The sequence below is a fragment of the Kogia breviceps genome (assembly GCF_026419965.1).
Source record: "Kogia breviceps isolate mKogBre1 chromosome 20 unlocalized genomic scaffold, mKogBre1 haplotype 1 SUPER_20_unloc_9, whole genome shotgun sequence".
NCBI lineage: Eukaryota > Metazoa > Chordata > Mammalia > Artiodactyla > Physeteridae > Kogia > Kogia breviceps.
The window spans coordinates 122,530-140,769 of record NW_026711575.1 but is presented as its reverse complement, the minus strand read 5'-3'; positions in this window follow the sequence as shown (position 1 = coordinate 140,769).

Genomic DNA, 18,240 nt, shown 5'->3' with positions numbered 1-18,240 from the left:
TGGTGGAGCTCCTGCCCGGCGGTGCAGACGGGATTCGCGCAGGCCGAGGTACGCCAGGTCCAAATGGAAGGAAAATCATTGGACTAGATTTGGATGGCACGGAAGAAAATGTGCACCTCAACTCTTCTCCACTCGCTAGGTCCACTACAGGTCCTATTTCTCTCCCCGGGTTGTCCCCGTCCACACGCGAGTTCAGAGACCATTCTGGGATGAGATCCTTTTACAACCGCGCCCAACCAGGACTGCGTTGAACTTCGGGCTTTCTCACGACCGTCAACAGACACCCCCAGGCAGATCGCCAGTTCCCATTTGTTAAGTTTCTCCGACCATAAGTCCCAGGCAGGAGCGTGGGCGCTCATTGAGCGCCCTACTCGCTCGCGACTGTACGTGTCGTCACATGCAGTGAGGGAACCTGTGTGTGGTCAACACACAAGCCCTTTAACGATGAGGTCATCAGAAGAGAGGACGCCGTGCACTCACGGGTAGACGCACCTCGGCCTGCGCGAATTCAGTCTGAGCCGCCTGTGGTCGCTTCTCGCGGATCGCGGAGAAAGTGGCTGCTGGGGATGAGGTCCACCACAGCGACAGGACCGGGACGCAAGGGATCCTCAAGGTTGCCGGGATGCAGCAACGGGCGGCCTATTGGCGGGGGCGTCGCGTCCCCCCCCTCCCAGTGCGTCCTCGTTTCAGCACCCGGGCCGTTACCACTGCAGAGAGAAAGAAATTTAGGAATTAGGGCAAACGGGATCCACAGGGAAGGCTGCCGGAAACTTGGCGCCGTCCACGTCCGTAGGAGACTTTCAGCCACCCCCAGGCGAGACTTGGGAAACGAAAGTATGACCACCAGGACACACGGAGGGCGACGCCTGTGCACTGTTACCCTCCCTTACCACGCGGAGCAATGCGGGCGTTCCCCGAGGGCAGAGGGAACCAGGGCGGGCGTTCGAACTGCCCAGACCACCACTCAGCAACTTCTAGGGAGTGCGGCACTGGCCTCACAATACTCGTGTATGCACGTCTGCATCCCCTGCGAGAGCACGTGGCGCCCATACCCTGGAGACCGGGACCCAAGCGCGCCATCCAACAAGCACGTCACGACCTCCAACGGCCTCAACGACCGGGCCCGGGCCGTTCCCCACCTCCGGAGTGGGACGCTGGTGGACCGAGATGGTAGAACGCCCCTAAAGTGACTTACGAGGATGGATCATCAAGCCTCAGGTGCACCGAGGGTCTCGGAACACTGTCTCCCTTCAGAACGCGGCGGCTAGTCCTGGTCGTGTCGAGTCCTTTCGGTCCCCGCGGCTGGAGGGGCACAAGTGGATGCTGGTCGACCAAGCCAGACAACCCCCACACTTCACGCGGGAGCGCGGCAACGGGCACACACTAACAAACCTGCACGCCCAATCTCCATCGATAGCAGGAGGCGCCCACACCTCGGAGCCACCGGGGCAGTCGCCACCAGCCTCGGCGGCCTCCCGGAACTCTGCTTCAGACACGGAGGCCGCGTCTCAGCACCCGCGAAGACCGCCGAAGCTCCGGAGACAAGGGACGATATAAAAGCGGCCGCCAGGTGGCGCCCGACAACCGGCTCGAACGTGACCGGGCCGGATCCCGATCGCCGGAAGGGCGAGGGTGCAGCGCGGCCCGCCCAAACGACCGAGCTCCTCTCGGGGCGTTCGCCTCGGAGCTAGCTGACGGCTCGGCACGGCACGGCGCGACCCCGGCAACAGACGTGGCACGAGGAGCTGGGAGGAGGTTGCCTGGAGGCTGCCGCGAAAGAGACGCGCTCTTCACGCTATTCCTGGGCCGCCGGCCGCTGTAAACAAGAAAAATTCTGCAGGGGGATGGACTGCGTAAACTAAAACCATGGAAGTACCAATAGGAAACACGGATGACATTTTATTCTGTAATTGCAGAGTGGAGAGGTTACTAAAACATAAAAACCAGGGCCCAGAAGCCATAAAGGAAACGATTGACAACCACCTAATTGATCTTTACATATTCCACAATGATAAGAAGTGGATGGGTGGGGACATTTGTGGAAATACATGTGCAATAAGAATATTGATACCAGTATTAAGAACAGAACAGTTAGAAAGCAACCATTAAGAGGGACCAAGTAAGTAAATTTCAAGTATAGTCAGAGGATACAGTACTATCACGTTGTGCTTTGGTTTATTGATATTTTGTAAATGATCTAGATCTATAGGTATCGACTTGGGAAAAAATGATGACAAACTTTAATGAAAATAGCAAGTTTAAATATATATATATACCTTTTGAAAAAAATAAATGGAAAAGTAAAGGATTGGAATAGGTAAAGCAACTTTCAAAAACAAGAATAAATTCCTCCTTATAGCCTGGGGTCAAGAGCAAGAAAGATGAGTGTGTCAGAAACAAACCTGAACCACACTTCCTACCACACTTCCTGCTTTTCTGCCCCCTCCTTCTACAGTCCTGGGAGAGGCAGCTGGCATCTCAGCCCCTCAATGTCTCTCCTCCACCCACACCCAGAGCCACCTAAAGGCAAGTTGAACCTTCACTTTGCAGGACTGGGCTCCCTATGTCCTCAGCCTGTTTCCTCATATCAGGAGCCCCGAGCAATCCACTTGGTTTGCCCCATCGTCCATGCCGAGGGTTGCGGGCCCCAACCTACACCTGTGCAGCCTTTCTCCGCAAAACGTTTGAGCTGATATCCCAAGGGAAGAACATTCCCCTTGCATGGCAGGTATGAGCCAAGGGGACAAGTGGAAGTTCGCGCCTGGATCCATCATACAAACTTTGTGTGCACTCAACTCCCAAAGACACAAGAGCGACAGAGGGTCCACTGTATTGTGAGTGCAACATGGCCATGGCTTTCTTAATCCACGCAGGCTCAATCAGCAAGTCTAGCTATGGCACGAAGAAAAAAGACACACACGCACACACACATATCGGCAGGTAATCCGTACTCCTGCCAGGTCTAAGAGTGGTGGGAGCAGAAAAGAGATGATTGTTGCCACTTCTTGAGTTCCCAGCGCTGAACCAATTCTGGTTGCTTTATTGATGTCACTAGCGGGGAGTGAGGGCTTGGAGCTCCCTGATCTGTCATTTGCTGTCCAGTGCCCTACATCTCATTTGTCTATCATACACTTTCTCCTCAATACACAGCTACAGTTAAGAAAATAATTGCGTATGTTACATTCAGTTTTCAAGTTTGAACAAAGATGAAGAACATATAAGGAGGGACTTCCCTGGCGGCACAGTGGTTGAGAGTCCACATGCTAATGCAGGAAACACGGGTTTGATCCCTGGTCTGGGAGGATCCCACGTGCTGCGGATCGGCCACGCTCCTCAGGCACAACTACTGAGCCTGCGCGCCTGGAGCCCGTGCTCAGCAATAAAAGACACCGCAATGAGAAGTCCCTGCGCCTCAATGAAGAGTAGCCCCTGCTTTTGCAGCAAGTAGAGAAAGCCCGTGCTCAGCAACAGACCCAACACAACCAAAAATAAATAATAAATTAGAAACGCTTTAAAAAGAAAAGTACGTGATAACAGTTATTGTGAAGAAGTTTAGGAAGGAACTTTTTATCTATCTTCTTTTGTAGATATAAAAATCTTGAAATATGGTCTATAAAAAGTTTAATATTTTAAAAGTTAGAAATAGTAAATAATTCCTCATACTCTTCATTGCCCAGCAACCACCTCCACCCCAGCACCTTTCACACTGGACTCACCTGATGACACATCTGCTCCCCCACCCGTCTGGAAACTTGTTTCTCTCATCACTGTCACCAGGTGTGTGTCACACACACCTAAGGCCATTGTAGTCATTCACATGGTAATTAGGGAATTTTTCTCTACTGAGCCTAAGGGCTGTATTTATTGTTTTCAATGAAAATCTCTCCCACCTGTTCTGCGAAGTCACAGCCTTAATGGAGTCTGGAACAAGTGGGTGTGACTGATGGAAGGAGATTATTTCCACATCAGTCTCCCTAACAGGGCGGTGAACATTACTGGCATTAGTACTTCAGGGGTGCACTTAGAAGATCCAGGCCAAAAGGAGAAACCGGACCATTTGGCAAAAGATGGACCAATTCAAGAACAAAAATAAGTCTCTTCTCACCTGCTGTTTCATTGTCAGGCACTCAGCCACAACTTGTCCTCCTCTGCATCCTCATGCAGGGTCCCATGAAAAACTGAGCAGATAAAGATGAGGAAAGAGAAAGCAACCAAGAGAATCCAGGCATTTAAAGCACTGTTATTAGGTACGCCAGACATGAATCCCCTACCATTCACCTGGGAATGAGCCCTACCACCTAACCCACAGGCATGTGTAGATATTGTGAACGCTCCTCTCTCCAGGGTCAACGAGAAGCAGTGTAGGCTATTGCACATAATCAAGAGAGTAATATTTTCATTTACACATAAAAAATGAAAATGCTTGGGTATTGTACTTGTATTAGAGCTACTTTTTCAGAGTTATTTCATTAATGTTCACTTCCTAGGATTTACACCAAACTCCAGGAAACCCGCACAATGATCAGTTGGGGAATGTTGACTCCACAGAAAGAACACCACTCTCAAATGTTTCCTGAAATAATTCTTGATCAAATGCAGCAGCATTTATTCTCCAGCACCCGCCCCAGTGCTTCAGAGCCCCCACCCCCTGGATGCCCTTGCCCTCAGTCACTTTGGTTCCACCCCATGTGGGAATCAGGCAACATGAGAGCCTAAACCCTATTGCTGCCCTCCATGGCCGTGGACATGTGACCAGGCCACTTTGTATCTACTAAATGGCGGGGAAATCAATCCAGGGACTCATGTCTTGTTGGAAGGCCTTGTCACAAAAATCAGGACTAAAACCCCCTTAGACAGGAATGCATCAGGAGTATGTACATCATAAGCCCACTGTTGGGTACCACAATCCACACAGGGCAGACACACTCATCAAATATAGAGTGAAGTTTAATTTGGGGGGAAATTTATTCGACACTTTCAGATACATTAGTGAAATAGTAGGTGGAGTTTTCTCCTACTAAATGTCATGGGGAGAAACATTCATTTCATAATTTTTGTATAGGAAAAAAAGTATGTGTAAACTGTCAAGTGCTACCTAAGTCAATGTTAATCATTAACTACGACGTAGACAACTACTGATAATGTGTCAGGAACAGGGGTGGATCACAACTCTGATCCTGAGATATTGAAAAGAGAAAACATTCCTTTGGAGATTGAGATTTACCTACGTTTACTCATTTATCTTTAGTACAACCCCGTCACTCATGGATTAGTTTTTTTTTTAACAAGTAACATAAGCTAGGTTCTGAAATTATGCTTATGTGAGAAAATCGTGCAGCTAGACCATGACAGTGCTAGAACTGAAACGTATCTGAGGCTGTTTCTGAATCTCAAATTCCTAAATATGCTGGTGTTGAGCTGTGGGCCCCAGATTCAAGATTGCCCTGGATATGTCACCTACCAAATCAGTGGTTGCATCCGCCCTGTTATCACAACACTTCCCCTCCAGTCTGTTCACACAATGACTACCGTGCTTAGGTTCTCCCAACACAGGACTCCTGCAGTGCACTGACCCAGCCTCCCGATCACCCCCATGTCTCCTGAGTTTTCTGGAACAATTCTCATGCCCCTCTGACCTCTCAGCACATCTGATGATCAACACCCAAAACAGAGATTACAAAAAAGATCTCCCTTTCCCATGGCTGCATCTAGCATACGTATCTCCCAATGAGTTTCATAAATATCTGGATTCCTACAAGGACGTGATCATAAATCATTCTCCCAAGCTTTGCACACACTTCAAGTGTTGCCCTTGTTTTTCTGAATCCCTGAAATTCTAGCCTTCCCTCACTTTCAACAGTGGACTCACCTCGTACCATGCAGATGAAGTAGATAATTTGAAGAAATGTTTCAGCTCACTGTCATGAAGTCAACACCTCTTCCTGCATCTTCACCCATTGGCGATGCTGCTCCTGTTTAAACTGAAAGTCATTTCTACGCCTGGATAAGCCCATTTTTCTCAAATGTATCCTCTACTCTCCTGCTCCCTGGAGGATGTTTTATTATTCATTGTAAACTGAAGCTCTTCTACCAGCAAACACCCATCTCTTCCCAGTCCATTCCCTTTCATCTTGTTCAGTTTCTTCATTCTAGAAACAAAATCTCTGAACCAATTTATCTCTAGTTCCTGCCCCATGCATTTCCTCCTTCCAAAGGAAACTGAAAGAGTAGTGCAGGATTAGTGACAATCTCTGGGCGCCCCTCCCACACTTTGATTTACTATGGGTGATCTCCCTGTTAGTATTGACCTGCGTATACAGAAACCTTTATAACATTATAGATATCTCTCCGTAATTAAATCCAATGAATGTTTCTCAGTATTTTACTTGGACCCAAGCAGAATTGGACTGTAACCTCCGTCAGGAACTTTATATTTCCAAGGTCCTCTGACATTGCAAACTCCCCATTACCTGTAAACTAGTCACTTCCTCCCAGTGGACTGTGTGCGGTTCTCCTCAAACAATACTATTTCAGCATCTCAAGACTCCCTTGTAGCCCTCTTCTCTCTTTTAACTATATACACCTTCTTCGAAAACTCTTATAATTATTCAGTCTTCGACTGTTACCACGATGATAATGCGTAAAAACGAATGCTAGATTTCATTTCTGAGGTGTCATCCATACTTGCAGGCACTTACAATGAAATGTATATCAGACAGAAACAAGGAATGTCCTCCCCAAATAAAAACTACTCCTCTCGTCTGCAGTTTGACATACGGCTCCACTAATTATTTGGGGCTCAGTCGTTGACATAACGTCCCAGAACCACACAAACAGAACCAAGCATCGATTTCATCTCTACAATGAGCTCTCTCGTCTCTGTTCATCTCCTCCCTGATATCCACATACATGGTTCCAGCTACACTTATACTGCTTCACTTTCAGGTTAAATGTCAGTGCCTCAGAGAGACCTTCTTTAAATTACTAGCTAAGTAACTCTCCTCTCCCTGTTGTCTTGAATAGAACCTAAAGGCAACACATCTACTATTTCACAATATCTCTAGTCGTCTGATTTTTTCTTTTCTTTTTTTCCTGTTTTCTTCTCTGGACTAATTGCAGAAAAGTCAACTGTAGACTCATAAAGCAAGTTTCTCTTGACTATTACGTATGAACTGTACATCCACAGAAATTCCATGTGCACAGTAACCTAATCTACTCTCACATGGCCTGTGACCAAAGGGTTTAACCAAATTAAATAACCATCTTTAGATTAAAAATTCCTTGAATAATAAATGACTTTGATTCCTCCTGGGGAAATTTTTCTTTAGTAATCACCGGAAACAAAATGTGTGGGGAAACTGTGTTTGTGTCTTTACTTCAGTATGCACCTACCACACTCCTGAGTGCAAAGTTTTAGTCTCTTTGTATAGAATCAGCCATAGAATTGTCTGTGGGCTCCTGTTAATGGATCTGATAACCTCATATATTTTATAATCATAAAGAAAGGACTCCTTTAATCTGGATGCCAATCAGGATAAATCTAATCAAGGAATAACTTCCCTGACACAAGCTTTTCCTTCTCAACAGGTTAACCACTTAGGTACACGTAAGGAAAGTATAAGTGATTCCTTTAATTTGCTAATATTCTAGAAGCCTCCAAAAGCCATCTTGATGCCTTGGGCCAGAGGTCTCACTGTTTTGTGAATTGTGGTCAGTCCCGGGAAGAGAATTTGCAGCAAGAGGATCAGTCTTTATATAAATGTGTTTAACCTACAAACAGTCCATCAGGCTGTGGGTTTCGTGTGGCTTTACTGAAAGACTGGTGTTTTCTGATATCAGAGATGCAAGGAAGATATTTTTAGGGTTTTAAAGCATTTGTATTTTTATGCCAAGGTAAATAATACTTAAATTATAATCAATTACATGAAGTTTCCAGGGATGCAGGAGAGAAAAGAATACAGTTGGAGAAATGGGGCTTGGCCAAGGAAGAGATGATTCTTCAATTCTTACTATGGGCCTGGGAGTCAACAATGAGGAATATTTGCAGATTTTATGACAGTGAGCTGAAGAATTTCCTCAAATTATCTGATTAATCTGTCTAGTAGAAGGTGATTCCTTTTGTGGAAAGTGAGGAAACTAGTGAGAATGATTAAATATCAAAAGATATGGAGAAGGTCTGAAATATTTGTGAGGCATAGAATAAGAATTAATTATGTAGATATAGCAAAATGCCCAGAGATATTTGAAAGATGTTGGGAGATTTGTGAACCCCACCAGATTTAATATCTTAGATTTAGTCATGGAAGAAGCAGGTACTTGGAGCCCTCCAAGATTGGAATCTTGATCAGCAGATGTGATCAATTTGGAGGGAATATGAAAAGAGGAATATGGAAATTGTTAGTCTTCATAATTATATGTTGAAATTACTTAATTTGATTAATTTGGAATAAAAATGAAGACAGGTTGGCACAGATGTTAGGAGAGTGGGGTCAGTGCACACTGCAGGTTCTGTTAGCATTTGGTGTCAAGGAAGAAACTGAAAAATACCTTGGAATATCATGAGTTAGTAACCTTTAAAAACTCTTTGATTTTTTTATTTCCTAATAAGTAAGTTTGGTATACTATTTCCCATATGAGAAGCAGTAGCCAAGGCCTTCCTAGTTTGACCCTGGGAAACAAGATTACTCCCCTTTTCTCATAGACAACTTCACATTTGCAGGTGGGGTGGTTGTTCACTCCCAGGTAAAGGTTGATGGATTCATGACTGTTAGGTCTGCAAACTCTAGATAGGATTGTAGTCTCATGGCTTTCTTCTCTTTCCTCGATTTGCCTGCTTAGAGGAAAAAGTGCCTCTGAGAGAGAATACTAGCAGCTGAGTTCTTGGCAATGTGTCTCCAGGTGAGTGGGAACTTGCTCTTTCTCCTGAAATGGTAACTCTGTTTCTGGTGGATAGAAATGTGTCAGCCCTTGGACTGAGTGCTCTAAGTGTATCCAGGAGGGAGTCAAGACTCTGCGCACTGGTACTGTCATCTGGTATCTCTGCAAGTATCGTGGCGCAGGGCAAGTGCTAATACAGCAACTGTCTCCTTTCCAACATTTACACCGACGTGCTCCAGACTCCATGACGGCTGTGATGGTAAAGAGGTCACATGAGAGGTTGTATTTCTCTCCCCGCAGCCATGGTCTTGACGGGGGTGTGACTCGCTGCGTAATCAAGTCTGCGAGGCATTGAGCTCTGTCATGGGATGGAACCCAGTGGAGGGACAAGCAAGAGCAGAATTTCAGACCTGGGGGTGGGGGGCGGCGGTGTGCGGACGGGTAACTTCAATACACTCAGCTTCAGAGGTGCTAGCTAGAGGCTTGTGCGGGGCTGAGGGTGCAGCAGAAAGAGAAGCAGCCCTTCAGCAGCACCGGCCCAGAGGGCAGGGTCCACCCAAGTTTGCACTCTTTTCCCTAATTTTTAATCTGTTTTCTCAGAATACAATGGACTCTTTTGAAAACTCTAAAACGTCAAAAGAAAATACTCCCTTTCATTCTTGTCAAAACCAGCCACTTTTCCCCTGTTTACGTAACCTTTGCTCAGAAACTGGAAGCACTTTACAGAAAGCATTTTTTCCGTCACTGGTGCATTGAGGAGGTTATAGTAGGTAGAGGAAAACTTAGAAAACTGTGGCCATATGGGAAGCCCTGGAGAGGCCTGAACCATCGAGAGTCTCCTATTAGTCTGTGAGCAGGGAAGACAGGAGGAAGCTACAGGAGAGACAAGGATAGTCAAAGCGGTGAGGTCCCAGGAAACGAGGAGGGAAAGAGGGACCTCAACGCAGAGGAAAAGTCAGTCGGGGATCACCTTACAGTTTGGCAGCCGTGTGTCCAGTGGCTTGTGAAGTTGAGCCACTCTGTCCTCATTCATCTGGTGATGAATGCATGCTCTGTGTCGAGGTTAGTTAGGCAGCAACTGTGTACCCCAAGTTGTTTATACAGTCTGTTCACTCACACAAAATGGTGGACATTGCCTCAAGGCTCTCGGACCTTCTAATGACTAATTCACCTGTAGCTTTTATTCATTGGGTTTCGTTATGTTCAAACGTGTCATATCAGCTCATTTAATCACTCAAGTCTCTTGAGAGGTTATTAAAGTGTTTCCCACATGAGAACAGTGAGGTTTGTATTGGGGAATACGTTGCCTGTAGTCACTGCTGATAAGTGGCGGAACATGTCTATTGCCTGCCTTGTGTTAAGTCTGGAGGTTTAACTGAAAGTAGTGGGGAGTGGGGATATATTTGGATTCCCAAGTACACATTTTTTAATTGCCAGTCAGCTCAGAATAAACATTCTGTTGTGGACTGTGCAGATGATTTCCCACCACCCCACATGTGATGCTCCTTTATCATGAAAGTCACTCTGTATTCAGAGTGTGCCCAGCTCTGTGATGCATCTGAAAGGCATAGGCCAAGTCAGCCCAGAGGAACATTGAACTTGACGTCAAACAGGGTTTGAGTTTTCATAACACACAGCTGCCTTTTCTCAGTACTGTCACCCTTGACCATCACCTCTGGACATTTGGGGAGAAGGGGCAGCCTGAACCAGAATGTCCAGCATGTTTTTAGGAATCAGTGACTTTCAAGACCTATGAGTGTGGACTTCATCCAAAACTGGGGTAATGTCAATGGCAGGTTTCTTTGAGTGAAGTGTCTCTGGCATCTAGTTGAAGTCAATCTAGAAAAATCCCTCCAATAGTATGACAATTCTGTGAACGTATCACTCTTATTAATCTATCTTTCTGCATATTCCTTGGCCTTAGAGGAAAGGATGGCTCTGTTGTTACTGGTGCTAAACTTCAACGCAGTGCCCACTGTTTCAGTCCCCCCCTTTCGGTGCTTTTCCTCATCCTGATCTCACCCACATCCCACTCTTTTTATTTTTGGTTGGTTTTACCCTTAAAGATATATTCTAATTGTAAATATCGTATAATATGTTTGCAATTACTGGTATATTCCTCCATTTCATACCTTTTCTCTGTGTCAAAGATCAATCTTTTCAACATGTTCACAGATGGTAGCTTCAGGAAGAACCCATTTATCTGAAGGTCAACAGTAAGTTTATGGGGATGAACCCTGCTGCCCACATTACAGACATGATCTTAGGGTAAGAAGAATTCAGCACAAGCACCTTGACCGAAAGTGGACTTCAACGCTGGCCCAGCAGAGGTTTTTGAATAGTTTGCATTTGGAACCATATTACCCCAAAGACAAAGTGTACCTTGAGTTTCAAAAGGGCAGTTGCTTAAGTGTAGCTCATGACATATCGTGTTTGAAAAATAAAGAAGACCTAAAACTGAATCAGAAAACGATGGCAGTGAGAGGCTAAAAAATAGAAAAATCTATGTGAATTCAGCAAAGTGAGATTCTATGTGAATATAAGTAGCATGCTGTGTGGGGCTAGTGAGTGGAGACCGTCACTGAGGGAGCAGCCTAGTATTCATGTGTAGAGAGCTGAAGAAATGAATTTTATTTGAGCAAACTTTTAACTGTCTTTCCTTTCCTTATCAATAGCAGAGACTTCACACTGGAGAAGAGCCTGCTGAATGTAACAAATATGAGGAGATTTCACATAGAACCCAACTTTTGCGCCACATGAGTGACCTCTCACAGGACAGAAACCCTATGCTTGCAATCAATTTGGAAGTGCCTTCAGCCTTTAGTCATCATTGAATTAACATAAGCTAATTTATACTGGAGTGAAACCATGCAGGTCTCATCAGTGTGGGAAGGCTTGCAGGCAATGCTGTAACCTTAGATGACATGAGAAAACTCACCCTGAAGTGAACCCCTATATATGTTATAAAGGTGGAATATAGTTTAGCTGGAGCCTCACATTTAAACACACCAGAAACTCACACTGGAGAGAAACCTTAATGTATTAAACATGGCATACCCTTCAGCAGAACCTTAACATTTTAAAAATTATTTTTATTTTTTTAACATCTTTATTTGAGTGTAACTGTTTTACAATAGTGTGTTAGTTTCTCCTTTGCAAGCAAGTGAATCAGTTATACATATACATATGTTCCCATATCTCTTCCCTCTTGCGTCACCCTCCCTCCCACCCTCCCTATCCCACCCCTCTAGGTGGTCACAAAGCACAGAGGTGAACTCCCTGTGCTATGTGGCAGCTTCCCACTAGCTATCTAATTTACATTTGGTAGTGTGTATATGTCCCTGCCACTGTCTCACATCGTCACCGCTTACCCTTCCCCCTCCCCATATCCTCAAGTCCATGCTCTAGTAGGTCTGTGTTTTATTCCCATCCTACCACTAATCTCTTCATGACATTTTTTTTCTTAGATTCCATATATATGTGTTAGCATATGGTATTTGTTTTTCTCCTTCTGACTTACTTCACTCTGTATGACAGACTCTAGGTCTATCCACCTCATTACAAATAACTCAGTTTCATTTCTTTTTATGGCTGAGTAATATTCCATTGTATATATGTGCCACATCTTCTTTATCCATTCAACTGTTGATGGACACTTAGGTTGCTTCCATGCCCTGGCTATCATAAATAGAGCTCCAATAAACATTTTGGTACATGACTCTTTTTGAATTATGGTTTTCTCAGGGTATATGCCTAGTAGTGTGATTGCGGGGTCATATGGTAGTTCTATTTGTAGTTTTTTAAGGAACCTCCATACTGTTCTCCATAGTGGCTCTATCAATTTACATTCCCACCAGCAGTGCAAGAGTGTTCCCTTTTCTCCACACCCTCTCCAGCATTTATTGTCTCTAGAGCTTTTGATGATGGCCATTCTGACTGGTGTGAGATGATATCTCATTGTAGTTTTGATTTGCCTTTCTCTAATGATTAATGATGTTGAGCATTCTTTCATGTGTTTGTTGGCAATCTGTATATCTTCTTTGGAGAAATGTCTATTTAGTTATTCTGCCCATATTTGGATTGGGTGGTTTGTTTTTTGGTTATTGAGCTGTCTGAATTGCTTATAAATTTTGGATATTAATCTTTTGTCAGTTGTTTCATTTGCAAATATTTTCTCCCATTCTGAGGGTTGTCTTTTGGTCTTGTTTATGGTATCCTTTGCTGTGCAAAATCTTTTAAGTTTCATTAGATCCCATTTGTTTATGTTTGTTTTTATTTCCATTTCTCTAGGAGATGGGTCAAAAAGGATCTTGCTGTGATTTATGTCATAGAGTGTTCTTCCTATGTTTTCCTCTAAGAGTTTGATAGTGTCTGGCCTTACATTTAGATTTTTAACCCATTTTGAGTTTATTTTTGTGTATGGTGTTAGGCAGTGTTCTAATTTCATACTTTTACACATAGCTGTCCAGTTTTCCCAGCACCACTTATTGAAGAAGCTGTCTTTTCTCCACTGTATATCCTTCCTTCCCTCCTTTATCAAAGATAAAGTAACCATATGTATGTGGGTTTATCTCTTGGCTTTCTATCCTGTTCCATTGATCTATATTTCTGTTTTTGTGCCAGTACCATACTGTCTTGATTACTGTAGGCTTGTAGTATAGTCTGAAGTCAGGGAGCCTGATTTCTCCAGCTCCATGTTTCATTCTCAAGATTGCTTTGGCTATTCGGGGTCTTTTGTGTTTCCATACAAATTGTGAATTTTTTTGTTCTAGTTCTGAAAAAATGCCAGTGGTAATTTGATAGGGATTACATTGAATCTGTATATTGCTTTGGGTAATAGAGTCATTTTCACAATGTTGATTCTTCCAATCCAAGAACATGGTATATTTCTCCACCTATTTGTATCATCTTTAATTTCTTTCATCAGTGTCTTATAGTTTTCTGCATACAAGTCTTTTGCCTCCTTAGGTAGGTTTATTCCTAGATATTTTATTCTTTTTCTTGCAATGGTAAATGGAAGTGTTTTCTTAATTTCACTCTCAGATTTTTCATCATTAGTGTATAAGAATGCCAGAGATTTCTGTACATTAATTTTGTACCCTGCTACTTTACCAAATTCATGGATTAGCTCTATTAGTTTTCTGGAAGCATCCTTAGTATTCTCTATGTATAGTATCATGTCATCTGCAAACAGTGACAGCTTTACTTCTTCTTTTCCTATTTGGATTCCTTTTATTTCCAGAGCCTTCACTTTTATTCATATTTTCACTTAATTGCCCCTCAGGACTTCAAATTGAATTACAAATAAATTTGATTTTTCACAAGAGTCCTAGTCCTGGAGAATTTGTGGACCCTGCCATGAAAATCCCAAGAATTCAGTCGGGCAGGGGTTTATTCCTACGTCATAATTTTTTAACCAAATTTTTTTTCCCCCACCAAGAACAGAAAGATACGTCAGGACCGAGAAGGTGGAAGATCATTCCAGAAACACCACATTGTAAAGCAACTATACCGCAATAAATAAAATAAGGTAAGATAAAATAAAATAAATCATTGCAGACATGGAGACTTCCGTTTTCAGATTTGGAGAGGTTAGGGGCTGCATGATAAGGTTTGGCTCCTCGTCAGATAAATTGCTTTTCTTTGTTGGCCTAAACACATTCATTATAACCCTAGAGTCCACTGACGTCCAACGGGTGAAAGCATGGTATTTGTAGGGGTCTATAGAGCATGGGATGTTGCCTGCAATCTTTGTGCATACGTGCTCCTGTCTGTGTACCTGCACACGCACACACACAAACATGCACGCATGGCAGAGAACATCTAGCATCCCTCTGATTCTAAAGAGAAAGTGTGAATCTGAAATCAATGGCATAAATGTGTCATCAGGAGAAAGAACAGCTAAGTTACCTTATTCATTAATTTATCACATTTTCAATTATTAACAAATATTTACTGAAAGCTTCCAGGATTTCAGAACTTGGCTTCTTATGAGGACTAAACTGTAAATAATACAATGTTCCTATCTTCATAGAACTCTACATTCTAACGCAGTCAATTCAAATACACTTCAAAATAAAATTTCTGATATTAAATATCAAATATACATAAGGGTTTTCAAATCGTCTAACTAAAGAATGTTTTCTACTAATTTAGAAAGAAAAGTTGTCACTTTATAAAGTAAAATTGAAACTTATAACAGTGTCATTATAGACCTTTGGAAGGCCAAAAATTGTGAAAAAGACTGTTTTATTTAAAACTATTTTACAAAATTCTGAACCTTTGAAAAGTTGTTCTGCAAGATTTGGGAAGAACAAAGATCGATGTACTGGAAGAATGCAGTCTGAACTGAGAGCTTAGTGCCTCTGTCTGGAGGCCTGGGACCTCCCTCTCTTATCTCCTATGTGGGCCTCTCCATATGGCAGTTACTAACACCCTTGCAGGCTTCCCCAGGTCCAGGGATAGGAGAGGCAGACAGACAGAAACAGAGAGAGAACACACGATGCAGCAAATGAGAGAGAAGTGACAGAGGTTCTGTCAATCAATGAATCTTAACACTGACCTCCCATGACTTTCTATATTCTGTTGGTCAGAAGCCAGTCACTAGCTACTTAGTACTTGCACAAAGAGTGGACTTTCCTCGCTGGATGTGGAGCACAGCCTGTGGCTTGGAACACCCAGGAAGGCATGTTCAGTGGTCTCCCCCAGAACTGGGAAAAGTGGCTGCATTCTGGAAATAACTGAAAGTGATGAAAGTCCAGGCTCAATCGTCAGAAGAGAAGTGAAAAGAAGATCATGGATTACGTGTCATTTCTCATCCACTAAAGCAGCAAAACAAAAGCTCCCCAAGCTCCTGAAAGTGGAACCCGTGGTGGGAATGAGGCACAGGACCTCTTGTTCCTCAGTGGTAGGAAGGACACTGACTCTTCCTGGAGCATGATGGCTGCCGCATCCTCAGATGCCAACCACTTGATTAAGGAGGTTACTTCTAGAAAGCAAAGGCACAGTGGTCAGAGGTGTGTACGAAGAGTCCACGTAGGTGGTGTTGTCTGTCTTATTTCTAAGAGCCCTGCATGGACACATGCTTCCAGAGGTGAGCTGGTTCCACTGACAGTGAGAACAGGCTGCAGCTGTTTAAAATGACAGTGTCCACTCGACCCAAAGCAGTCTACAGGTTTAATGGGATGACTATCAAATTACACATGACATTTTCCCACAGAACTAGAACAAGTAACCCTAAAATGTATATGGAAACATAAAAGACCCAGAATTGCCAAAGCAATCCTGAGGTAAATGAACAAAGCAGGAGGCATAACTCTCCCAGACTTCAGACAATGCTACAATGTTAATCTAAACAACCTGGTATTGGAACCAAAACAGACATAGGGATCAATGGAACAGAATAGAGAGCCCAGAAGTAAATCCAGAGACCCATGGTCAATTCATCTCTGATGAAGGAGGCAAGAATAGACAATGGGGGAAAAGACAGTCTCTTCAGCAAGAGGTGTTGGAAAAGTTGGTTCCTGCAAATCAATGAAGTTAGAACACACTCTTCCATCATGCAGAAAAAGAAACTCAAAATGGCTTAAAGACTTAAATATAACATATAACACCATAAAACTCCTAAAAAAGGAAAACAGGCAAAAGATTATCTGACATAAATTGTTCCAGTGTGTTCTTAGGTCACTCTCTCCAAGGCAATAGAAATGAAATCAAAACTAAAGAAATGGGACCCACTCAAACTTACAAGTTTTCTCACAGCAAAAGAAACCATAAACAACATGAAAAGACAACATAGAAATTAAGAGAAAATATATACAAATGATGCGACCAACAAGAGTTTAATTTCCAAAATATACAAACAGCTCATACAACTCAATAACAAACAAACAAAAAAGAACAAGCAAACCAATCAAAAAATGGGCAGAAGGGCTTCCCTGGTGGTGCAGTAGTTGAGAATCCGCCTGCCAATGCAGGGGACACGGGTTCGTGCCCCGGTCCGGGAAGATCCCACATACCGCGGAGCAGCTGGGCCTGTGAGCCATGGCCGCTGAACCTGTGCATCCGGAGCCTGTGCTCCGCAACGGGAGAGGCCACAACAGTGAGAGGCCCGCGTACCACAAAACAACAACAACAACAACAAAAAATGGGCAGAAGACTTAAACAAACGTTTGTCCAAAGAAGACATACAGTTGGCAAATAGGTACATGGAAGGATGCCCATCATCACTAATTATTAGAGAAATACATATTAAAATTACAATGAGGTACCACCTCACACCAGTCAGAATGGCCATCATCAAAAAGTCTGCAAATAACAAACGCAGGAGAGGGTGTGGAGAAAAGGGAACCCTCCTACACTGTTGGTGGGAATGTAAATTGACACAGCCTCTATGGAGAACAGTATGGAGGTTCCTCAAGAAACTAAAAATAGAGTTGCCATATGATCCTGCAATCCCACTCCTGGGCATGTATCCGGGGAAAACCATAATTCAAAAAGATACGTGCACCCCAATGTTCATGGAAGCACTATTTACAATAGGTAAGTCATGGAAACAACTTAAATGTCCATCAACAGATGAATGGATACAGAAGATGTGGTACATATATACAACGGAATATTACTCAGCCATAAAAAGATGAAATAATGCCATTTGCAGCAACATGGATGCAACTAGACATTAGCATACTAAGTGAAGTAAGCCATAAAGAGAAAGACAAATACTATGTGGTATCACTTATATGTGAAATCTAAAATATGGCACAAAGGAACCTATCTATGAAACAAAACAGACTCACAGACACAGAGAACAGGCTTGTGGTTACTAAGGGGGAGGGGTTTGGGGACGGATGGACTGAGAATTTGGGGTTAGTATTTGTAAACTATTACATATAGAATGGATGAAAATCAATGTCCTACTGTATAGCACAAGGAACAGGTTATTCAATATCCTGAGATAATCCATAGTGGAAAAGAGAATAAAACAGATGTATATATGTGTATAACTGAGACAAATTGCTATAGGGCAAAAAATAATACAACATTGTAACTCAACTATATTTCAATTAAAAAAAAGTATCAGTTGATGTGAACAACACTAAAGGCCAAATGATATTAAGAGTCATATACAGAGCATTCTATCCAACATATGCGGAATACACAGTCTTCTCAAGTGCAGAAAAAAATATTTTCTAGAAAAGACCACATGATAGACCACATATCAAATCTTAGTAAACTCCGGAAGACTAAAATTATACCAAGTATATTGTCTGACCATATTATTAAACTAGAAATCAATAACAGGAGGAAAGCTGGAACAATAATGAACACAAAAAAAATGATCAACACTCTCTAGACCAACTA